This window comes from Anopheles darlingi, chromosome 3 (genome assembly GCF_943734745.1).
Source record: "Anopheles darlingi chromosome 3, idAnoDarlMG_H_01, whole genome shotgun sequence".
Lineage (NCBI taxonomy): Eukaryota > Metazoa > Arthropoda > Insecta > Diptera > Culicidae > Anopheles > Anopheles darlingi.
The window spans coordinates 47,802,042-47,819,322 of record NC_064875.1 but is presented as its reverse complement, the minus strand read 5'-3'; the positions used below and the strand labels follow the sequence as shown (position 1 = coordinate 47,819,322).

Genomic DNA, 17,281 nt, shown 5'->3' with positions numbered 1-17,281 from the left:
GCTCAACCGAACTGATCGCCCAACCCAACGATGCTACTTTAACATGCTGACGTCATTGCTTCGCTGGAAGCTTCAAGCCTAGCGCAACACTACCACATGTATGAGCCGAAAGCTTACCATCATCACGACGTTGAAGCCCGAAACAAGTTTAACCCTTTCGCTTCGTCCCCCATTCCACGCGTAATACCCTTTCCCCAGCTTCACTTCTCTTATTTCTCTCATTCTCAACCGCAATCCGCTCTTTCTCTCTTTCTCTCTCTCTGCCCGGCCACAATTACGCGCATCATAATTATCTCGCGCATCCTCCCGTTGGGGCAGGCACAGCATTCGTGGCCAGCCGTACCGCTATGCTGATGCTGATGCGTATTGAGCCTTAATCTCTCTCTCGTTCTCTTTTTGTGCCCTCACGCATCGTTCTCTTTCTCTGGCTGGCTGCTCTCTGTTTGACTGCGTACACGTTTGACTCTCTCTCTCTCTCTCTCTCTCTATTTTTCTCTCTTTTTTGATCTGCAACATGCAGCACCGTCACCGCGGGTGACACACCGCCGCTGGTTGGGTGCGCGCCACCCCAGTTCCAAGCAGCCGGTTGCGCACTACGCAAGCCACGTACGCGAGCGCAGCGCGTTCGCAAAGTGGTTGGCCACCATTGAAACGTTGTATTAACCGGGAACCCCCGCCCGGGGCCACTAGCAGCCACTTGTTTGCATTCGCGGTTTTGTGTTTTTCTCGTGTGTTGTGAAACCCTGTTTTTGTTGCGCGTTTTATGTTTCAATCGTAAGTCCAACCAACTGTTGATCGTTTGTTCTAAGTTTAATCCGTGGTCGGGGGCCGCGTTGTTGATGACAAATCGTGCAAATATTTCGCGGGTGCGAAGGGGGAATCGGGCCCGACTCGAATCAGGCCGAAGGCAGTGACGCTGGTGACGATTAGCCTACCAACGATTCAACGGTGCACGAAAAGTGGGAACGACGCTTAGAACGGCATTTGCGGCCGGTGGTGTGAAGGTAGTGCGTAAATTGTATCGCGGGATGGAAACCCGTACATAACAGTGCTTTGCTTGTCGCCAGCGGAGCTGGTTAGGTTGAGGTTGCCATAGGTCTAACTGGCGAGGCGCAGACACAACTATAATTAGTTGAGCAGCTGGTTATGAGAACCATTGGGACGTGCCTCGGTGTCGTCGTCGAAACCGGCTTGCATCAATGTTGATGATGTTGCTTAGTGTGTGTCTAGTGCAGAGAATGCTTTATGGAGATCCAAAGGTGGAGGAGATTCTCCAGTTTAATGTAATGCGTAATGTGCATCAGTCAATTCAATTGCCTTGCTATGACATTGACCAAACAAACCGTGGAATTCTTTCAAACTAAGTTTAAACGATTTATTCAAAGATAATGAATATTTCAATGAAAATCACTCAAATTATTATTCTGCAGTCAGTAGTAGTAATTTAATTACATTCCGTTGGAAAAAAAAGTCTTTACAAAAGATCCACATCGAGTGTTTTATCGTGGTTTAAAACCTGTTGCACCTTACATTTGCCACCCTCTTCTTATAAGCGTGAATACTGTTCATCTCATAAAAAGAGTTGCTTCCATCCATCTTTTCCATCAAACTTTCCTCGCTTTCCCTGCGCATCAACCAAACTCCAAAGGGATAGAACACCTTCGATAAAGAACAAAAGTTGATTGAAACTTTCAATCCTCCAGCCCTACACCTCTGTATGTGTGTGTGTGTGTGTGGTTTACGCTTGATTTACTTCCCTGAGACAGCCACCGACCGACCGACCGACCGGACCGGGCTCATCCGGTGGTTTGCCGGGGGTAGGGGTCTCGCACCCAAACCCCCGTTTCCAAGTCGATCACACGAAGCCCCAAGATCCAAGACCGACAAGATTGAATGAAAGGAAAGAACGCCGAAGATGGACCGGGTGGTGTAATGCGTTCCCGCCACCAGTGCGCCAATTATGTGCTTCCGGAGTCGAAATAATTACATCAACCGGCACGCCGGTACGCCGGTGTGCGGTTGCACGCCGCAGACGCCTAAGAACTGGTGGAAAGAACTACTAGCTTCTTGGTTGCTCTCTTTCCGTAAGGCTCTGCTGCTTATTAGAAGGTGCCAGTTGTGCGTCTGATGCTACTTCCGATGGTGCGTGTGCTTCATATCTGTGTGTGTGTGTGTGTGTGTGTGTGTGTGTGCCCATATCACTGAAGCCACGCGCGATCAATGGTGTGAGGCTGCACCGCGAACGGGGGAGCAAAAGGCATGAAATGAAAGCAATCGCGTATCCCGAAAGAGTCCCGCACCACGGGTAGGGGAGAGATGATGGAACTGGGAAAGGAGGAGAATCACTTGGAAAGAACGGAACGATCTTTTGGGCGGAGGGAAATCTGTGCCAAACATGAAGGCGCGCACACGGCAACGGCACACTCGGATGCACTAGTCCGGTTCTCTCTCTCTCTCTCTCTCTTTCTGTGTGTGTGGATGGAATTTCGAATCAATTTAATTAACGTACACACACACACACACACACACATACACACGCTCAGCAACATGCACAGTAATATCTCATCTAGTTACCTGGGTTCTTGTTCTTTCACCAGCAACCAGCTGCTGCTATCCCGTGTGCAGAGCTATTGAAGTGGAATACCAGGGGTCCTTTCCCCTTGGGAGGCCACCAGGGAGGCAAGGGTGCAGTGCAGTGCACGACCCATTAGCGTTGACCGCGTGGTAGAATAGCTAATCAGTAGTTTCACTTTAAAAAAAAACATGGAAGAAAAAAGCGAAGCGGATTAAAGTCTGCTGTGCCGAGAGGAGAAGAAGCAGCAGCAGCCGAGAGCTAACGAGAGAGCTCAAAAGTGCAAGTGACTCTGGTGTTATATCTCTGTGTTGTGTGTGCTTGTGTACGTGTGTACTTGTGTACGTGTGTAACGTTGGTGGAAAGAATCCAACCTGAAGCAGTGAGCAGCGACGAGCGCCTTGAGACGACCACAAGTACCACAAATCTGCCGGTCCGGAGGTTTCCGTTCTTCCGTTCTCCCGGTGGCTTCGTCCAGGAAGGAAGGGGTAGCCAACTGACTCCCTTTAGAAGGTAGGTGTACGCGGGGCTGGGTTTTGCTTTTAGTTCCCTCACTGCACTTCTCCATCCCGGAGATGGAGGGAACGCCATATTGTGCATTGCGCATTACAAGCAGGTTATTTGCATTCCAAGCGTCACGTCATTCGTTTGCTATTCCACTCCATTCCGGGAGTCCACCGTCCCCGGTAACCGTTACCATAGACGCCGTAGCGGCGTAGAACAACTTCAGCGTCAGCTATAGTAGCTCCCGCGGGAGCAGCGTACACTAGCCTCCGACGAAGACGACGACGACGGCATGCACCTCGGCGTCTGGATTATTCGCTCGTGGCTTGATGAAAGTTTATGGTTACAGATTAACGATTCCCACACTAGCCGGGCTCCTCCTCCTCCTCCTCGCAGTCACCCGCGAGCGCAGGAACCTCCTACTCGCGCCAACACGCGCATGACTCACCCTGATTTACAGTGACGTCGACACACACACGCACACGCTGGTTTGGTTGCTGCTTCAGAGATTCAGCGACGACGACGACGACGACGACGTCATGCTAGGCGGAAGTCTCCGCGACACGATCGACCAACCAACCGCCGGCCACTTGGACCATGTTGGCGTGTTTTCTTGCACTCTCCATTTTCTGCATGTTGCACTCTGGTCCGCTGGATGGTCGCAGCATGCTTCGCTCGAGGAGCAACTTACCAAAAAAGGATCTTTGCAGTGCGAGAAGTGTGCAGGCGTTGTGCGCGCGCGCGCCGTTGTGGAATGCAGTTCCAGTCCGATACTAGGTCACACGCTGCCCGGTGTTACCAGGAGCCAAACAGCGCCCGCACAAATGTATTACCCTTGCACGGATGGGATTTGGGACATTAAATGGTAAATCACGAGATATTGGGATAGATATTGGTTCAGAAGAAAGAGGACAAGGTCCTCTGATGCGATCAGCTCCCATACCAAAGTGTTTCTTACGATGCGCACCCCCATTAATGCGGTTCTGGAATGCACGAACTGCAGCGAAAGGCAATATGAAATTATTGCCACACTAGTAAGCAGCAGCGGAAGTGATTTCGAACGAAGAGTAACAACAAGTCAGTTCTCGTCCCAAAAGAAGATCTCTCGCAAATCTTCTGCACATCTTACAGGATTGGAAGGTTTATGTTTTTGCATCTCGCGTGGCCCCGCGTGGCACTCCTGCGCTCTGCATAATGGTCTGCATCGCTCGTGACGCTCATAATTCAAAATCAACGGATTTAAACTCATAATCCCGGGCCGCTGCATGATGGATGAAATGGCTCATGGGGTTTGTGGTCGGCCTAGATTTGGCCGATTCGTCAAGTCAATCCTTTTTGTGACCGTGGACCTCGAATAGGGCGCCAATACCGTCCGGTGAAAGTGCAGCCAACGACAGCACTCGCTGCGAACTGCAAATAGGCAAAAGGAATGCTTGTGGTTGAGGGGCCCTAGTGCCAGGGCATCGAGAATCGAAACAGAAAGGACATCACGATACAAAGGAAAAGTCCATCTCTCTCTCTCTCTCTCTCTCTCTCTCTCTCTCTCTCTCTCTCTCTCTCTTTCTTTCTTTCTCTTTCCGCTTCTCTTTCACTTGGTTCTCCGAGCATTGATTTCCTGGTTTGTAGACATGTCAAAGGAATTCCATTGAAATTAACCTTCCGGTTGCTTCCTTCCGGGCTTTCCAATCCCGAATTCATTTACCATTTCGGGATTGGCAGGACAGTGAAAGGATCGCCATGGCCGTTGACTTCTCCCCCCCCTCCCCTCCCTCCCGACCCCTTCTTTCGACGGATTATGATTGCATAAAAGCCCAGAGCCCGAAGCGAAGACGCCACATTACAGAGGACATTCCAAAGAGGGGCCAAAAAGCCTCTGGAACCACAGAGCAGCGCAGCGAAAGAAGAGTATTGCAACGTCAAACATTTGCATCCTGCCTTCTTCGAGGTCGATGACGATGGAGGATGGAGTAACGAGTGCAAAAATCAGTTCGCTTTTCTCTCCGCTTTACCCCCAAACCAACCCGGAACGGTCCGGGGAACGATTGTTGATCGGATAATACTGTCAACCTGCCCACCGCTGCCCCCTTCACAAGCCATCCAGGCGGGGATAACCGGAATCTATTTATATGGGAAAATCCGCAAAACCCCATTTCAGAGCATTATGTTCCGTTTCGAGGAGGGATGAGGATTGCATACTGTACCGGAAGAAGCCCGGTGAGCAGAGTGAACATGAAGGACCGATAGCTTTCTGAGAACCATACCGTTGAATGGCATTCTGTGTGTGTGTGTGTGTACTTTGAGAGCCATTTGGGTTTTTTTTTTATTAAGTCCAAACCCATCAAGAATCAGCATCTTTGCCGAGCGAGCTGGATAGATGAGGGGCGGGAATGGTTTGTTTGAGCTTTACTGTCGCGGAATTGCGGATTGCGGACTTAAGCGGACTTCGGACACAATCTGGTGGTCAGCGAAAGAAGCGCAAAGCATATAAATAATTGAAAGTGAAGTATTTATAAGTATAATCCTTACACTCGTGCTGCAAACAATGATGACGATAAACCCGTCGTACGCACTTTGTGCGGACATCCGCGACGAATGGTCATTATCTGAGGTGTGAGGAGCTCAATGCGTCTTCGGAATGGAAGCGAATGTGTTCAATGTTCAACTTCCAACCGAGCTGCTGAAGTATTGTTTATCGACTAGACTAGCGGGCACAAAAAAGTGCGGCTACCTATCTCTTATTTTTCCATCGCGACATGCTTATCAGCAGAACTTCACCTCACCGACACCCGTACGCAGACTGTTTGCCCGTCATTGTTTGCACTTGTCATTGTCGACGACGACGACGACGACGAGCTTAAAGTGTTGCTCGTGTGTCAAACAGTAAAAGTGTTGCGCTCTTGGTTACGCTTGGAGCCGCTTCCTACAGGTTGCTTATTGAAGGTGGCCGTGGTATATGCCCTCCAAGGTAAACCACCTGACGACCGCGACCGAGACGAGGCGACTAATATATTAGTCGAGCGTAAGCACACACACACACACACATCCGATGATCTCACAAGCGTGGGATGCATCTCAATCCCAAAAACATTCACTCCGTGTGAATGTCAGTCAAACCTGTTTTTCGGAGGTACACAGGCGAATAAAGCAGAGTGAAAGAGATAAGAATGAAGCGTTGGTGTTAGATGCAATGTAACTCTAGTTGTATGCACTTTATGGCTTCATTTGGCATCGGCAACTACCTGGTTATGGTTCTAACGCGCGATTTGCAGCAGCAACCGAACGATGCAACGATCCACACCGGACCCTTCCCGGCTGAGGCGCCTCGAGCGAACCACGGCACGTGTTTGCGGGTTTATGGTGGAGGCAAAAGCCCCCTTCGAGGCGTGAAACGAAACTTTTTCTGCATAATTTTAACAATTCAAACAACGGCGGTGCCAAAGCAAAAACATTAGCATAACACAAAGGCGTGCAGGCGGTGGCATTCCGAAGCGTGAAAAGTATGTGTTTTTTTCTCTGTTTTGTTTTGTTTTGGGGCGAGAGTAGTGAGAGGTGATGTTGTTAATGATGCTACCGACCGACACCAGCGAGAACGCTCCTCCCAAAAACCCACCTGCAGCACGCAGTTACGCAGATGGAACGTTGTAGCTTTTCCGGCGCAGGAACGCACAGAGGAGTATTTGAGCCAAAAGCTGGCCAAAAGTCTATAATGCTATTAAACGTTATAAATACGATTGCTAATCGATGGAAAACAGTAAAAACGAATGTTTTGTTGCAATTCCAATACATACGAGCAAAAAAAATTTTGTCATTCTTCTGTTCTTTCTTTATTTTTCCTCTATCAGCAATCTCTTTCGGGGGTCGCCCAATTATATAGTTGGCATTACCCTAAAAAATGAAAGTTAGTCTAGATTTTAAACATTTATCATTAGCCATGATGAATAAAGTTGATATCGCGACGCAATCCAGCTTCGCTAGAAATGTGCTTTGAATCGGCAGAATTTTCTTTCAAACAACTTCATTTTGTTTTCTTTACAAGGTCACTCCTAAAGCAGTGCTTATTTCTCCTCAACTTAAAGGGGAAATTTACTCTTTTTCATACGATTTTGGGAATGTTACATTGGTTGAGTTCCGTATGATAGCGCTATTATCTGTAGAATGTTTTAAAATTATTTGCAAGGAAAAAAATGAAACCAAAAAAAAACAACCATGCTTTGGACTTTAAGCCAGCTTTGGGCTCAAATACTCCTCTGTGGAGCGGCGCTTTATCCGGCACTTCCTTTGCGTACCGGGCCACCCCGGGAAATGGATGGGGCCCCGGAATGTTGTGCAAACAAAGCACGCTTTGCATCTCATTAAGATCAAATATGGAATGCATTCCGCGGCCTGCAAACCTGACACCGGGCTAGGTAAAAATGCTAAAAAAAGTATCATCTCTCAACCGAGATCCCGAGTCACTCCAGCGGAGTAGTCGCTCAATTGACCACGTCCACTTGTTGGTGCCTTCCACCCCCGGAAGGGGGCAGAAGATTATCCCGCTTCTGGGCCGTGGTCTGTGGGTTAATAACTGGGTTAATGAAATTTTACACCTTTACCACCGCTCGCCAGTTCTTTGCCCGCAACTTGGCGGGGGAGCGTGGTAATGAAGAAATCAAGAAGAAGGCCCGAGAAAAAGAAAAAAACCCGCCGAATACACTTCCACAGCTACCGCAACTAACTATAAATCACGCCACGTTGGGAGTACTGTGAAATAGAGCCATTTATAGTCCGTTGGAAGCGTGGTGGTGGTGGTGATGGTGGTGGTGGCGGCAGTCAAACACATCAATCGAGCGGCATTAAACGGTAACAATGGTCGGCATTAAAAACCGCAAAACCACAAATACGCTCCAATTTTGCGTGGTCCGAAAAAGGTGGTTCCTACATTCCTCGTTCGGAGCGCGTTCGATCTACGCGCGACTGACTTTGCTAGTGTTGCCGGTCATCGGTGTTAGTGGATGCGGAGACGGAGAGAGAAACGAACGGGGGATAAGCGAAGGGGAAGTGTCGATTCCACCCATTCCTCCCCCTCACGAACCAATTATGGACTCACCTGTTTGTCGCGTTGCCAGTCCCCCTGGGGCTGGTAGGAGGCGAAGAAGTAGCTCAAGCGTAAAGTGTCTTTTAATTAAGTCCCGCTGTGGCCCGGGCTCCGTTCCGGTCTCGCGGGCACCGGGCTGGGAGCGTGAATTGGGTTGCGCGACCGGCACCGGAGACCACCGGCACATGAGAAATGGCGCGCTAGACACACACACACACACGATGACAATGTAAATCCGGTGAGACAAATGACTTACGAAGTGTCCACAGGACGGATGGACCGCTAGGCGATAAGATAAGTGCCACGATTTGTGCGCAGCGATAGGCGGGAGTCTGAAAATGAAACGCCTAGCCCCACCCCTCGTTTCCGCGCGACGGATATCATCTGTCATCACTCGCTGCGACCTAGAACAACACAAACCCCAATTCAGTCGATGCAGGAGAGCTGCTGAGGGCGTACAACAACGCGTCAAAGGCTAGCAAAACAATCTCTGCTTCATCTTCAAGGTGTCTATATGGTAGCACTAAACATTATCACCGCATACTAAGATCAACTATGATAACTTTTGTATGGTGATGATGCTGATTGCAGGTTTTGAACACGGGATTTGCGTTGTCATACGCTGGCTGCTTACCATCTGCTCTACGATCGCTTCCTGCTTATACTTAAGGGGGGACTGCGGTATTTTATTTCTTCGCATTTACTTTTTATATTTTGAGATGAAAGCTTATCCTTTCAAGAGTCTTGTGTGAAATTTGGATCTTGGATCAATCGAAGCGAAACATTTGCATCGAAGCAAGTTTGAGGCAACATCGAAAAAAAGCATCACTTTTTCAACTTCAAAAATCTGCAAAAAATCAAAAAACAGGAAATTTAACCAAAACCTAGACGGGGCAACCTGGATAAACTTATAATATAACAATAGAACATTCATTTGTACATTTCTGATGACCCGGCCCGGCGACTACGATGGGCACCGCAAAAGGTACATTTTTGCAAACTCGTCTTTCAAAATGGGATGCCATAAACGTATTATTCAATCAATCTTTCTCAAAAAAGCATCAAATATTCTTGAAAAGTTGTAGTTTAATATGACATTTACTTGCCGTTGAATGGTTTCTTCATGAAAAATCATCAAAAATGAGGATTTTTTGACCCGCAATAACCAAAGCCTCCCCCCTTAAGCAACTCGTTCCCAAAAGCGAGAAAACGATACGCAACCAGTTCGCCTTTTTCCCCCCAAAATCCAAGTTTAGGAAACATCAAAACAAACGCACACAACAATAATGGCGTGCCGTGCACTTTACGTTGCTCAAAAAACTTTGATTTGATTGCGCGTAGCACAGCATTGGACAAATCGTTTCGCTTAACAAACTGTAAATTTTGTGGCCAATCAGCCCAAACCAGGACTTCCGCACATTCCGACCGATTCCGCCAGACACCCGGATTGCACCGCTTTTATGGCGTTGGCGCCAGCGCGCCAGTCCAGTGAAAGCATATCAAAATATTGGACACAATCAAACTTTCGCACCAGAGGCCGTGGCGCGCCACTCACCAGGCGGGCACCATAAAACGGAATTGGAAGCGTCACGCGGTCGCGCCGTCGGTCAGCCACTTGCGGTACAATCGCGTTTTCTTTCGGCGCCACATCGTCAAAGGGCCAGATCTTCCGCTGGCCACCAGGGGACGCAGACATGAAATGGTGTGCATTGAAGAAAATATTTATGAACCCGCACTCCTGTTTTCCCACAACACCCGTCCACCCGTGCCGTGCACCGTCGTGTCATGGGTACGTGCGAAAAAAGAAAAAACCGACGCCGAAGAAATATGAAGGGAGTTAATTTACATTTTTGATTGTTTTGACGCCCAAGACAATGGCAATGGTCAACCAATTCTCGAGCCTACGGTGACAGTGCCACCTGCACCGCTCCCTTCTTGGCTCATTAGCCATTCATTTCCCACCTGGAATGAAAGAGATACCGTCCAGCATACCCTGCTGGCTATACTCCTGATAGATGGAGTTTTCCTGTGGCTGATGATGCCTGATATACGACAGTAGTGGCCACTAGAAGCCCAAAGATGATCCCATAAGTCTCCGAGGTTCTTGCTCTTGTTTTGTTCATCTTCTCCCATCGTTCTGAGTCTTACGCCTCGTTCAGCAACCTCTTGCTAGCTCTCGTGGTGCTAACTTGGTTCGGTAGCCGGATCCAATTACTTCATCATCGCTTGTAGTTATTTGGTTTTTTGGCGAATTGATTTACCGGTTTTCTCCATCTCACCATCTTTCCCGGTTGATGTTGCGGTTTTCTTTCGGTTCGGCATATTTCTTTTTGCCTTTTTTTCCGGACACGGTCTGCTGCTTTGGTCTTCTTCCTAGGTCTTCCTGCCACGACTTCCACTTTACGCCGGAATAATAATTAAATTGACCGAATACGGTACGATGAAACGCAACAATCGTTGCGCACCGGGAAGGGTAAGCTTCCTGGAAAACAATAGAAACAAACAAAACGGACAGCGCGAGAGTGAGCGGGTGGGGTGCGCGAGATTCTTTTGCATTCTTTTTCCTGTTGCCACTAAGAAATACACTTCTTCACTTCACCCCGTTGAGATCTCTTGAATTTTTAATCAAAACACAACCAGAAAACAAAACCAAGCAAGAGAGATGGAAAGGCAGCCAGCAGCTGTGCGGAGTGCGCGCTGATCAGCATCCGGGGAACGATAGCAAAAGTAAAGCGTTCCATTTGCTTCCCCCACTCGTTAGCCGCTTATCAGCGAATCTCGACACTCGAAAGGAAAGCCACTACTACTGGAATGGCAAGAACGAGCTGGACACAACAAGAAAGCAATCACAACATGGTTTGATTTTTTTAATGGTCACTGGCCAAATCAAAACGGAACATTATACCAATAATCACGAGAATTGTGTTCGAGTGTGAAGGGATGGAGTCAGTCACCCGAAAGCCCGGCAGTGCTTTCGCGAGTGGCTCAGCAGATCATATCTTCGCCCGGTTAGCTCCATGATTCCGGAGCCACGGATGAGGACAACGCTTGGTAACAACGGGGGGAGCTATGGTACAAGATACAGCAACAAGATAAGAATCAATTACTACTTAAAGCGGAATCTAGTGGAGTGAGTAAGTGAACGAAATAGAGAACCACTGGAACGCCATTTTCAACACGAAATCACTTCAGTATTCGAATAGTTTCTCGAACTTATTTTTTATCTATTTCCGTTTTTTATTTAAATTTTAAATCTACAACATTTTCCCCACGAAAAACAATGTAACGTAAACGAGAATGTGATTCTACCGATTTCCCTTCCCGGTTTCGTTTTGTACGTGTAACGTGGCATGGCATAGCACCGACAACGACTTGACGACACCCGGCCCCGCGGTGGCACGTGCTCGCCTCCGTCCACCGCGTAGTGAACCCGCGCGATAGGGATGCCTGCTAGTTACTACGGAGCGCTTGCAACTAGACGACGTAAAGCGAAGCGATAGCCCCTTTTTGTTCTCACCATCATCACCATATATCCCGCGTGGCACACACACACACACACACACACACACACGTGGGAGTGTCGGCACCGAGCTCCGGAAATAATTCGAAACCCACGCCAAGTGCCAAGGAAGTGGCGGCAGTTCCTATCCTTTCCCTCACCGGCGAGTAAGGATATCATGTTGCATAAATGAGCAAATAGAGTGATGCAGAGGAGGGATACGCGCAGCGACCAGCACCATCCACCACCATTACTGGTGGCGGCGTCCTGGCGACCTCGACACCACCACCACCACCAGTAGCAGTAACGAGCCGAACGCTTCGAAAGCAATTGCAACATGCAATTTGTATGCGATAATGTATCGTTGAATCGCATGTTTTCGCACGTTCCCTTCCCGCTCTCGCCTCTCGGTCTGAGTCTGAGTTTGAACCTGACCCGGAGTTTCGAGTGTTCTTCTGGGTTCGTGTTGCGCCCGGAATGCGCCACGCCCGTTACGGGAGTTACGAAGCGAGATACACAATCTTGCTGTCAACAGAAGCGGCTGCTGGCGCTGGTTTGCCGTCGCTGGAAACTTCTTCGTCAATCAGCCCAATGTGTAATGGGAGGAAACAGTATAGTTTGCAGCGAGCGCACCGGATTAGATACCGGAACGCGGAATTACCGCGCTTCCAGGTAGTTCCAGGGAAATCGTCGTAGAATTTTCGGCAACCTTTTGGGTGGACGTGAGGTTCGCCAAAAACCCTTCCGATTCAATTGAACTACCTGACTGGGATCCCTCTCATTAGGGCCAGGGCACATATGTAAACCAATACCTGCCTGCCTGACTGGCTGCCTGAGTTCGACCTAATCAGCCACAAACACCAGGGATACACACCTTGCCTTGCTTTCCGGGGGTTTTCCCCCAATTTCCGCATCTTCACGCTGCTGTTGCTAATTAAAAGTCGAACCGCACCGCAACGAGTTTGCCTAATTTTCGACCACCGGAACGCCGGACCGGACCGGAGTGTCCTTTGGCGCACACGACGAGACGAGCTCGTCGAGCTGCCTTGTTGTCGCCTGGTCCAAGGTCTCTGGCAGTTTGGGGTAGCTGGTTTTACTGCAAGCAAGGGACCCATAGCAACCGCTGTCGCTGAGTCCAACTCAATGTGTGTGTGTGTACTGGCACTCCCTATAGTGCGCCCAAGGGCCGGCTGGCTGAACACTGGCCAAACAGTAACAGCTAGCTAGGGCCAAGGCCAGCGAACCAATAGCCATAGGCTGTAATCTTCAGCCGGGTGGTAACGCCAACTCCCCTAATCCGGACACGTACACCCATGTAAACAGACATCGTCGGACACAGCGCTCGCCGACGATGTTCGTGCAGTGGCTTTCGGGGTTTGGCAAATCCCACGCACCCAGAATACCCAGACGTGCCAGTGACAGACGGATTGTGAACACCACCACCAGCAGCAGCACGATCGCCTCGTAGCTCGACCTCATGGCGACCTCTCGGCTCGGACTGGTATCCAAAACATGCAAAATATTTATCGGAAAAAAGGACACCAGCTCACCTTTTGCCAGCTTGTCGTCGTCCGCTCGTCCTCCGGTCGGTCGTCCTGACGTACTGACGTGCTAGTTGGAGAGTAATCTATCCTCCGCATACGCATTCGAACGCCCAGCGCACATAGATGGCCCCATCCGAAGCGCACGTTCGGGCAGACCACGGCACAGGAGTCTCTCAGTTCATTGCACGTACCCCGCCAGCCGGTGTGGTGGCAGAGAGAGAGGAGTGTGTGAGAGAGAGAGAGAAGGTGACTTTTAGGCGCAGTAGACCCGGCCCGGCCTTCATATGACAACGAAAGTTCGGTCCCAGAAGCCCAACTCCAACTCGGGTCGGATATGGATCCGACCGGATATCGTGGTAGCTGGGGTCCACCTAGTGTCCAACGGCCCCAAAGAGAGAGAGAGAGAGAGAGAGAGTGCGAGTGTTTCCAATTTCCCTGTGTCTCGCGCTCCTGTTCGCGCTGTTTGTTTGTTTTTCGAGAAACGTTAAGCCATCAGAACGCGTTGAGGTTTCAGTCAGTCATCAATCCGTCCGCGGTCGTCCGCGTCTCTTACATTGGACAGCGCCGCGCACTAGTTCTTCATCGGAACCTAATGTCGGTTGTTTTTTTTTTTTGTTTTTCGTAGCCCTCAACCTAAAATAACTCCCTCTAGTGGATTCTGTGACACAAAAACTGCGGCACTGCGAAGAGGATTCAAATTCATTTCGGATAGACGATGGAGTCGCTGTACTTGTTTTTGGAAAGGTCAATTTGATCAATAAAGGGCAGAGAGAGAGAGATTGTCCTCCTGCTCAACTGTACTCGGAACGATTTTTTTTTACATTTTCATTGGAAGTTTCAAGCAGAATATTTCGCCGATTTTAAGGGGGGACTTCAGTTAATTCGGGTAAAAAAAGGCATATTTTTGATGATTTTTCGTGAAGAAACCATTCAACTTCATTGTTTCAAGTGCATGCCATGTTAAACTACAACTTTTCACAACTATTTAGTCCATTTTTGAGGAAGATTGATTGAAAACTACGTTTATGGCATCCCATTTTGAAGGACGAGTTTTCAAAAATGTACCTTTTGCGGTGTCCATTGTAGCAATGTGCCGAGTCATCAGAAATATACAAATCAATTTTCTTTTGTTAGATTATAAGTTTATCCAGGTAGCCCCGTCGAGTTTTTGTTAAATTTCCAACTTTTCGATTTTTGGCAGATTTAAAAATGAAAAAGTGATGCTTTTTTCTATGTAGCCTCAAAAAACGACACTTATATAATAAAAAAAAAAATTTTAAAAAGTATCAATAATTTTTACAAAAACTTGACGGGGCTACCTCACAAATAGTGTACAGATTATGTGTTCAAAATTTTAAATCGATCGGTCCAGTAGTTTTTATGCTACGATGGGCAACGACTTTGAAAACGTAGGGTTTTGGTAAACGAGATTCAAAGTAACGAGATGCATTGAGCCTTGTATGAAAGGCGGATTTTCAAAAATCAATATCTTAGACAACTTTGCTTCGATTGATCCCTAAATGTTGCAAAATACTCTTGAAAGGATAAGCTCTTAAATAAAATAAAATAGCAAAGTCTCTCCTTAAAAAGCGTTATAGCCACGGCTATAATACAGCCTTGAAGTCTAGATACATATTGACAATACCTACAATGTACGGCCAGTGGGCATCGAGCCCATCATCGCTAACGAGGTGCCTGGACAGGATCTTTCTATGGCACGCGAATTGACAATTGTGGCCAGTACAATGGCCGGTGATGAATATGACACTTCTCTACTATTCAGTTCAGACTTCTTGCACCGTCATCCAGATTCAGGATTGACTAAGCACATAGAAATGGCAAAAAAAAGGAGAACAGAATCGCTCGAAGTGTACCGTTCATCGTCCATCGTCCACGTCCAGAGTCTAGTTTTCCAGTGGATGGATTCCTCGGTTGACAAGGTGATAGTTAACATCGGGCAACAAGCCACACTTTTTCCCCACCCCTACCTCCATGCTGCTCCATGGATAATTGAAGCAAACACACACACACACACAACACCGAGCACCATTAAAAAAAAACACGCCTCGGCAACGGACGATAAACGCTGCATAATGCTGCTCGCCGGCTTTCGTTATAAAGTCCGGGGTCCTCATTCACAATTCAATTGTTTCGCGCCCTCAACACTGGCCACTGGCTCCGGGAGGTTCTCGTTTTCATCCATTTACATCGCCATCCGACTAGTCTGTGGAATGGACCAGCGGACGCGCGCGCTCGCGGTCCACTTAAGATATGATTTTTTGGAAAGAGAGAGAGAGAGAGAGAGAGCAGCAAAAAAAAACTCAATGACCATCCATCTACTCGACCTTACCTCGACACTAGCTCGTCCGGAATGGCGGGCGTTTGTCGTTCGCAAACAGACGGCCGCACGACGGAGCATAAAACATTGACGAGCTCGGTCGGCGGTGGGCTTTACATTGCCCGTGTTGCTGAACACCTCCAACAGGAGGGGGCCATAGTGTCGTCTGCAGAAAGGTGTTGCAGAACACCGGCTGTCGGGTTTCCTCTTTTTTTTCTTTTTTGCTTCCTTCAATCGACTAGACAAACCTGTCCTGCGACCCACGGAGATTGACGAGAGGAGAGGAATGATTGGCTTTACCACCCCGGGATTCCGGGACGGTAAGTCGGTCAACAAGGGTTTGCAGAAGGGAGGGGCGCGACTAGTAACGGTGTCAAAGGATTGCACTCGTTGGTCGCTCCCTCGGGGTGCTCGCTGGAGATGAAGAGAGAGACCCTTGTAGTGAACATTTTCATTCCAATCCCAAAAAATAAAAAAATCCGCGTCCGCTAGTGAAGGGTGCCGACATTCCTGTCCCTTGCACCGAACAAAAAAGGCGCCCAGCTCTCTCTCTCTCTCTCGCTGTGTCGCGAAATGGAGACGACGAGCACGTTCCGGCTTCAACGCGAACTCGTGAACGGGGCTCGAGCCCATCGAGCAGCATGTTTTAGTCTTTGAGCTTTGGCGGGAAACAAAACGTTTCACTCGATCCTCGATTAAACTTCGTCAACTTAATTAAGTCGTGGCACGGGGCCCGCTTCGCAATATACTGAACTGGCTGCGAATAGTGAAGCCTCTTGTTAGTGGTTAAAGAAGATGTGGTGGCAAATATGTTAACATTCACATCCACCGCCAAACGAAGAGCAGGTTTGCTCTCTTCGGGGCGCCTCTTTTTCTTCCCCCATCACTTTATTAATCGGCACCGGTGGTTACTTTCCAAAGGAACTTACAGCATAGACTGATGTACGCGAAAGGAGCACGCATCAGACGAACGAATGTTTAATCAACCTTTGGATTCCACAACACACACGCAGCGGGCCCACCCCCCCTGGAATGCTTTTCTTGTTACGGACAGTTGTCAGTTCCCTTGCGCTGGAGCTCCGACGTAGCGGCGCCATTTATTTTTTCTTGCTTTCAATTCCCGTACTCCGGGTACACGCTTTGGATTTCCAGATGGTTGGCGCCCGGAGGCGCCCTTGACCAGAGCCCTCTATTAATTGACCAATTACACTCGACTCGATCCAGCTCCGTTTGGCTTCGTCTCGGACTGATCAGTTCGCTTCTTTCCTGTCTTGATGTCTTGATTGGGCCGCCGGTGACGGATGAAAATCGGATTTTTTTTCTCTTCTTTCTAACGGCTGTTCCCTCACTGTAGAACTCCGTTAACCAAATGGCAGGCTTCAACTGCGCGCGCTGAGGCCGGCACTGCGCTTCAAATCACTAATCCCCGTTCCCGAGCAATATGCAGCGTTGCAAATGTTTGGAACTCCCGTTTGGAATGGATGGTCCTGGCCACAGTCGCAGTCTAATTAATTATAATTTCCTCTTCCTCGTGGCAGGCAGGCCCGCACACGCCACAAATGTGTCCTCTCCATTCCATCGTTTCCTTTTCCAGAAGAGAACTGGCGAGTTTTTTGGCGAGTAATCAGAATCGTGCCAGAATCTGGAAGTGGAACGGCTTTTCAATTAGCCATTTTTCTTCCCGTCCGGAAGGTTGAAAAATGGAAAAACGGCGAGCCCCAGCCCGGCCACCTCGCGTACGTGTCATCGT

General features: G+C 48.7%; 1 protein-coding gene across 2 annotated transcripts in view; it reads left to right on the top strand.

Moving 5' to 3' along the window:
• The first annotated feature begins 590 nt into the window (after positions 1-590).
• The window catches only part of LOC125953287 (mucin-19), a 74,900-nt gene continuing 58,209 nt past the window's right edge, over positions 591-17,281 (top strand). For both annotated transcript variants that reach the window (XM_049682755.1, XM_049682754.1), the window contains exons 1-2: positions 591-774; positions 2,598-3,085. The gene's annotated coding sequence lies outside the window, so the exon portion shown is untranslated. The remainder of the gene's footprint in view (positions 775-2,597; positions 3,086-17,281) is intronic.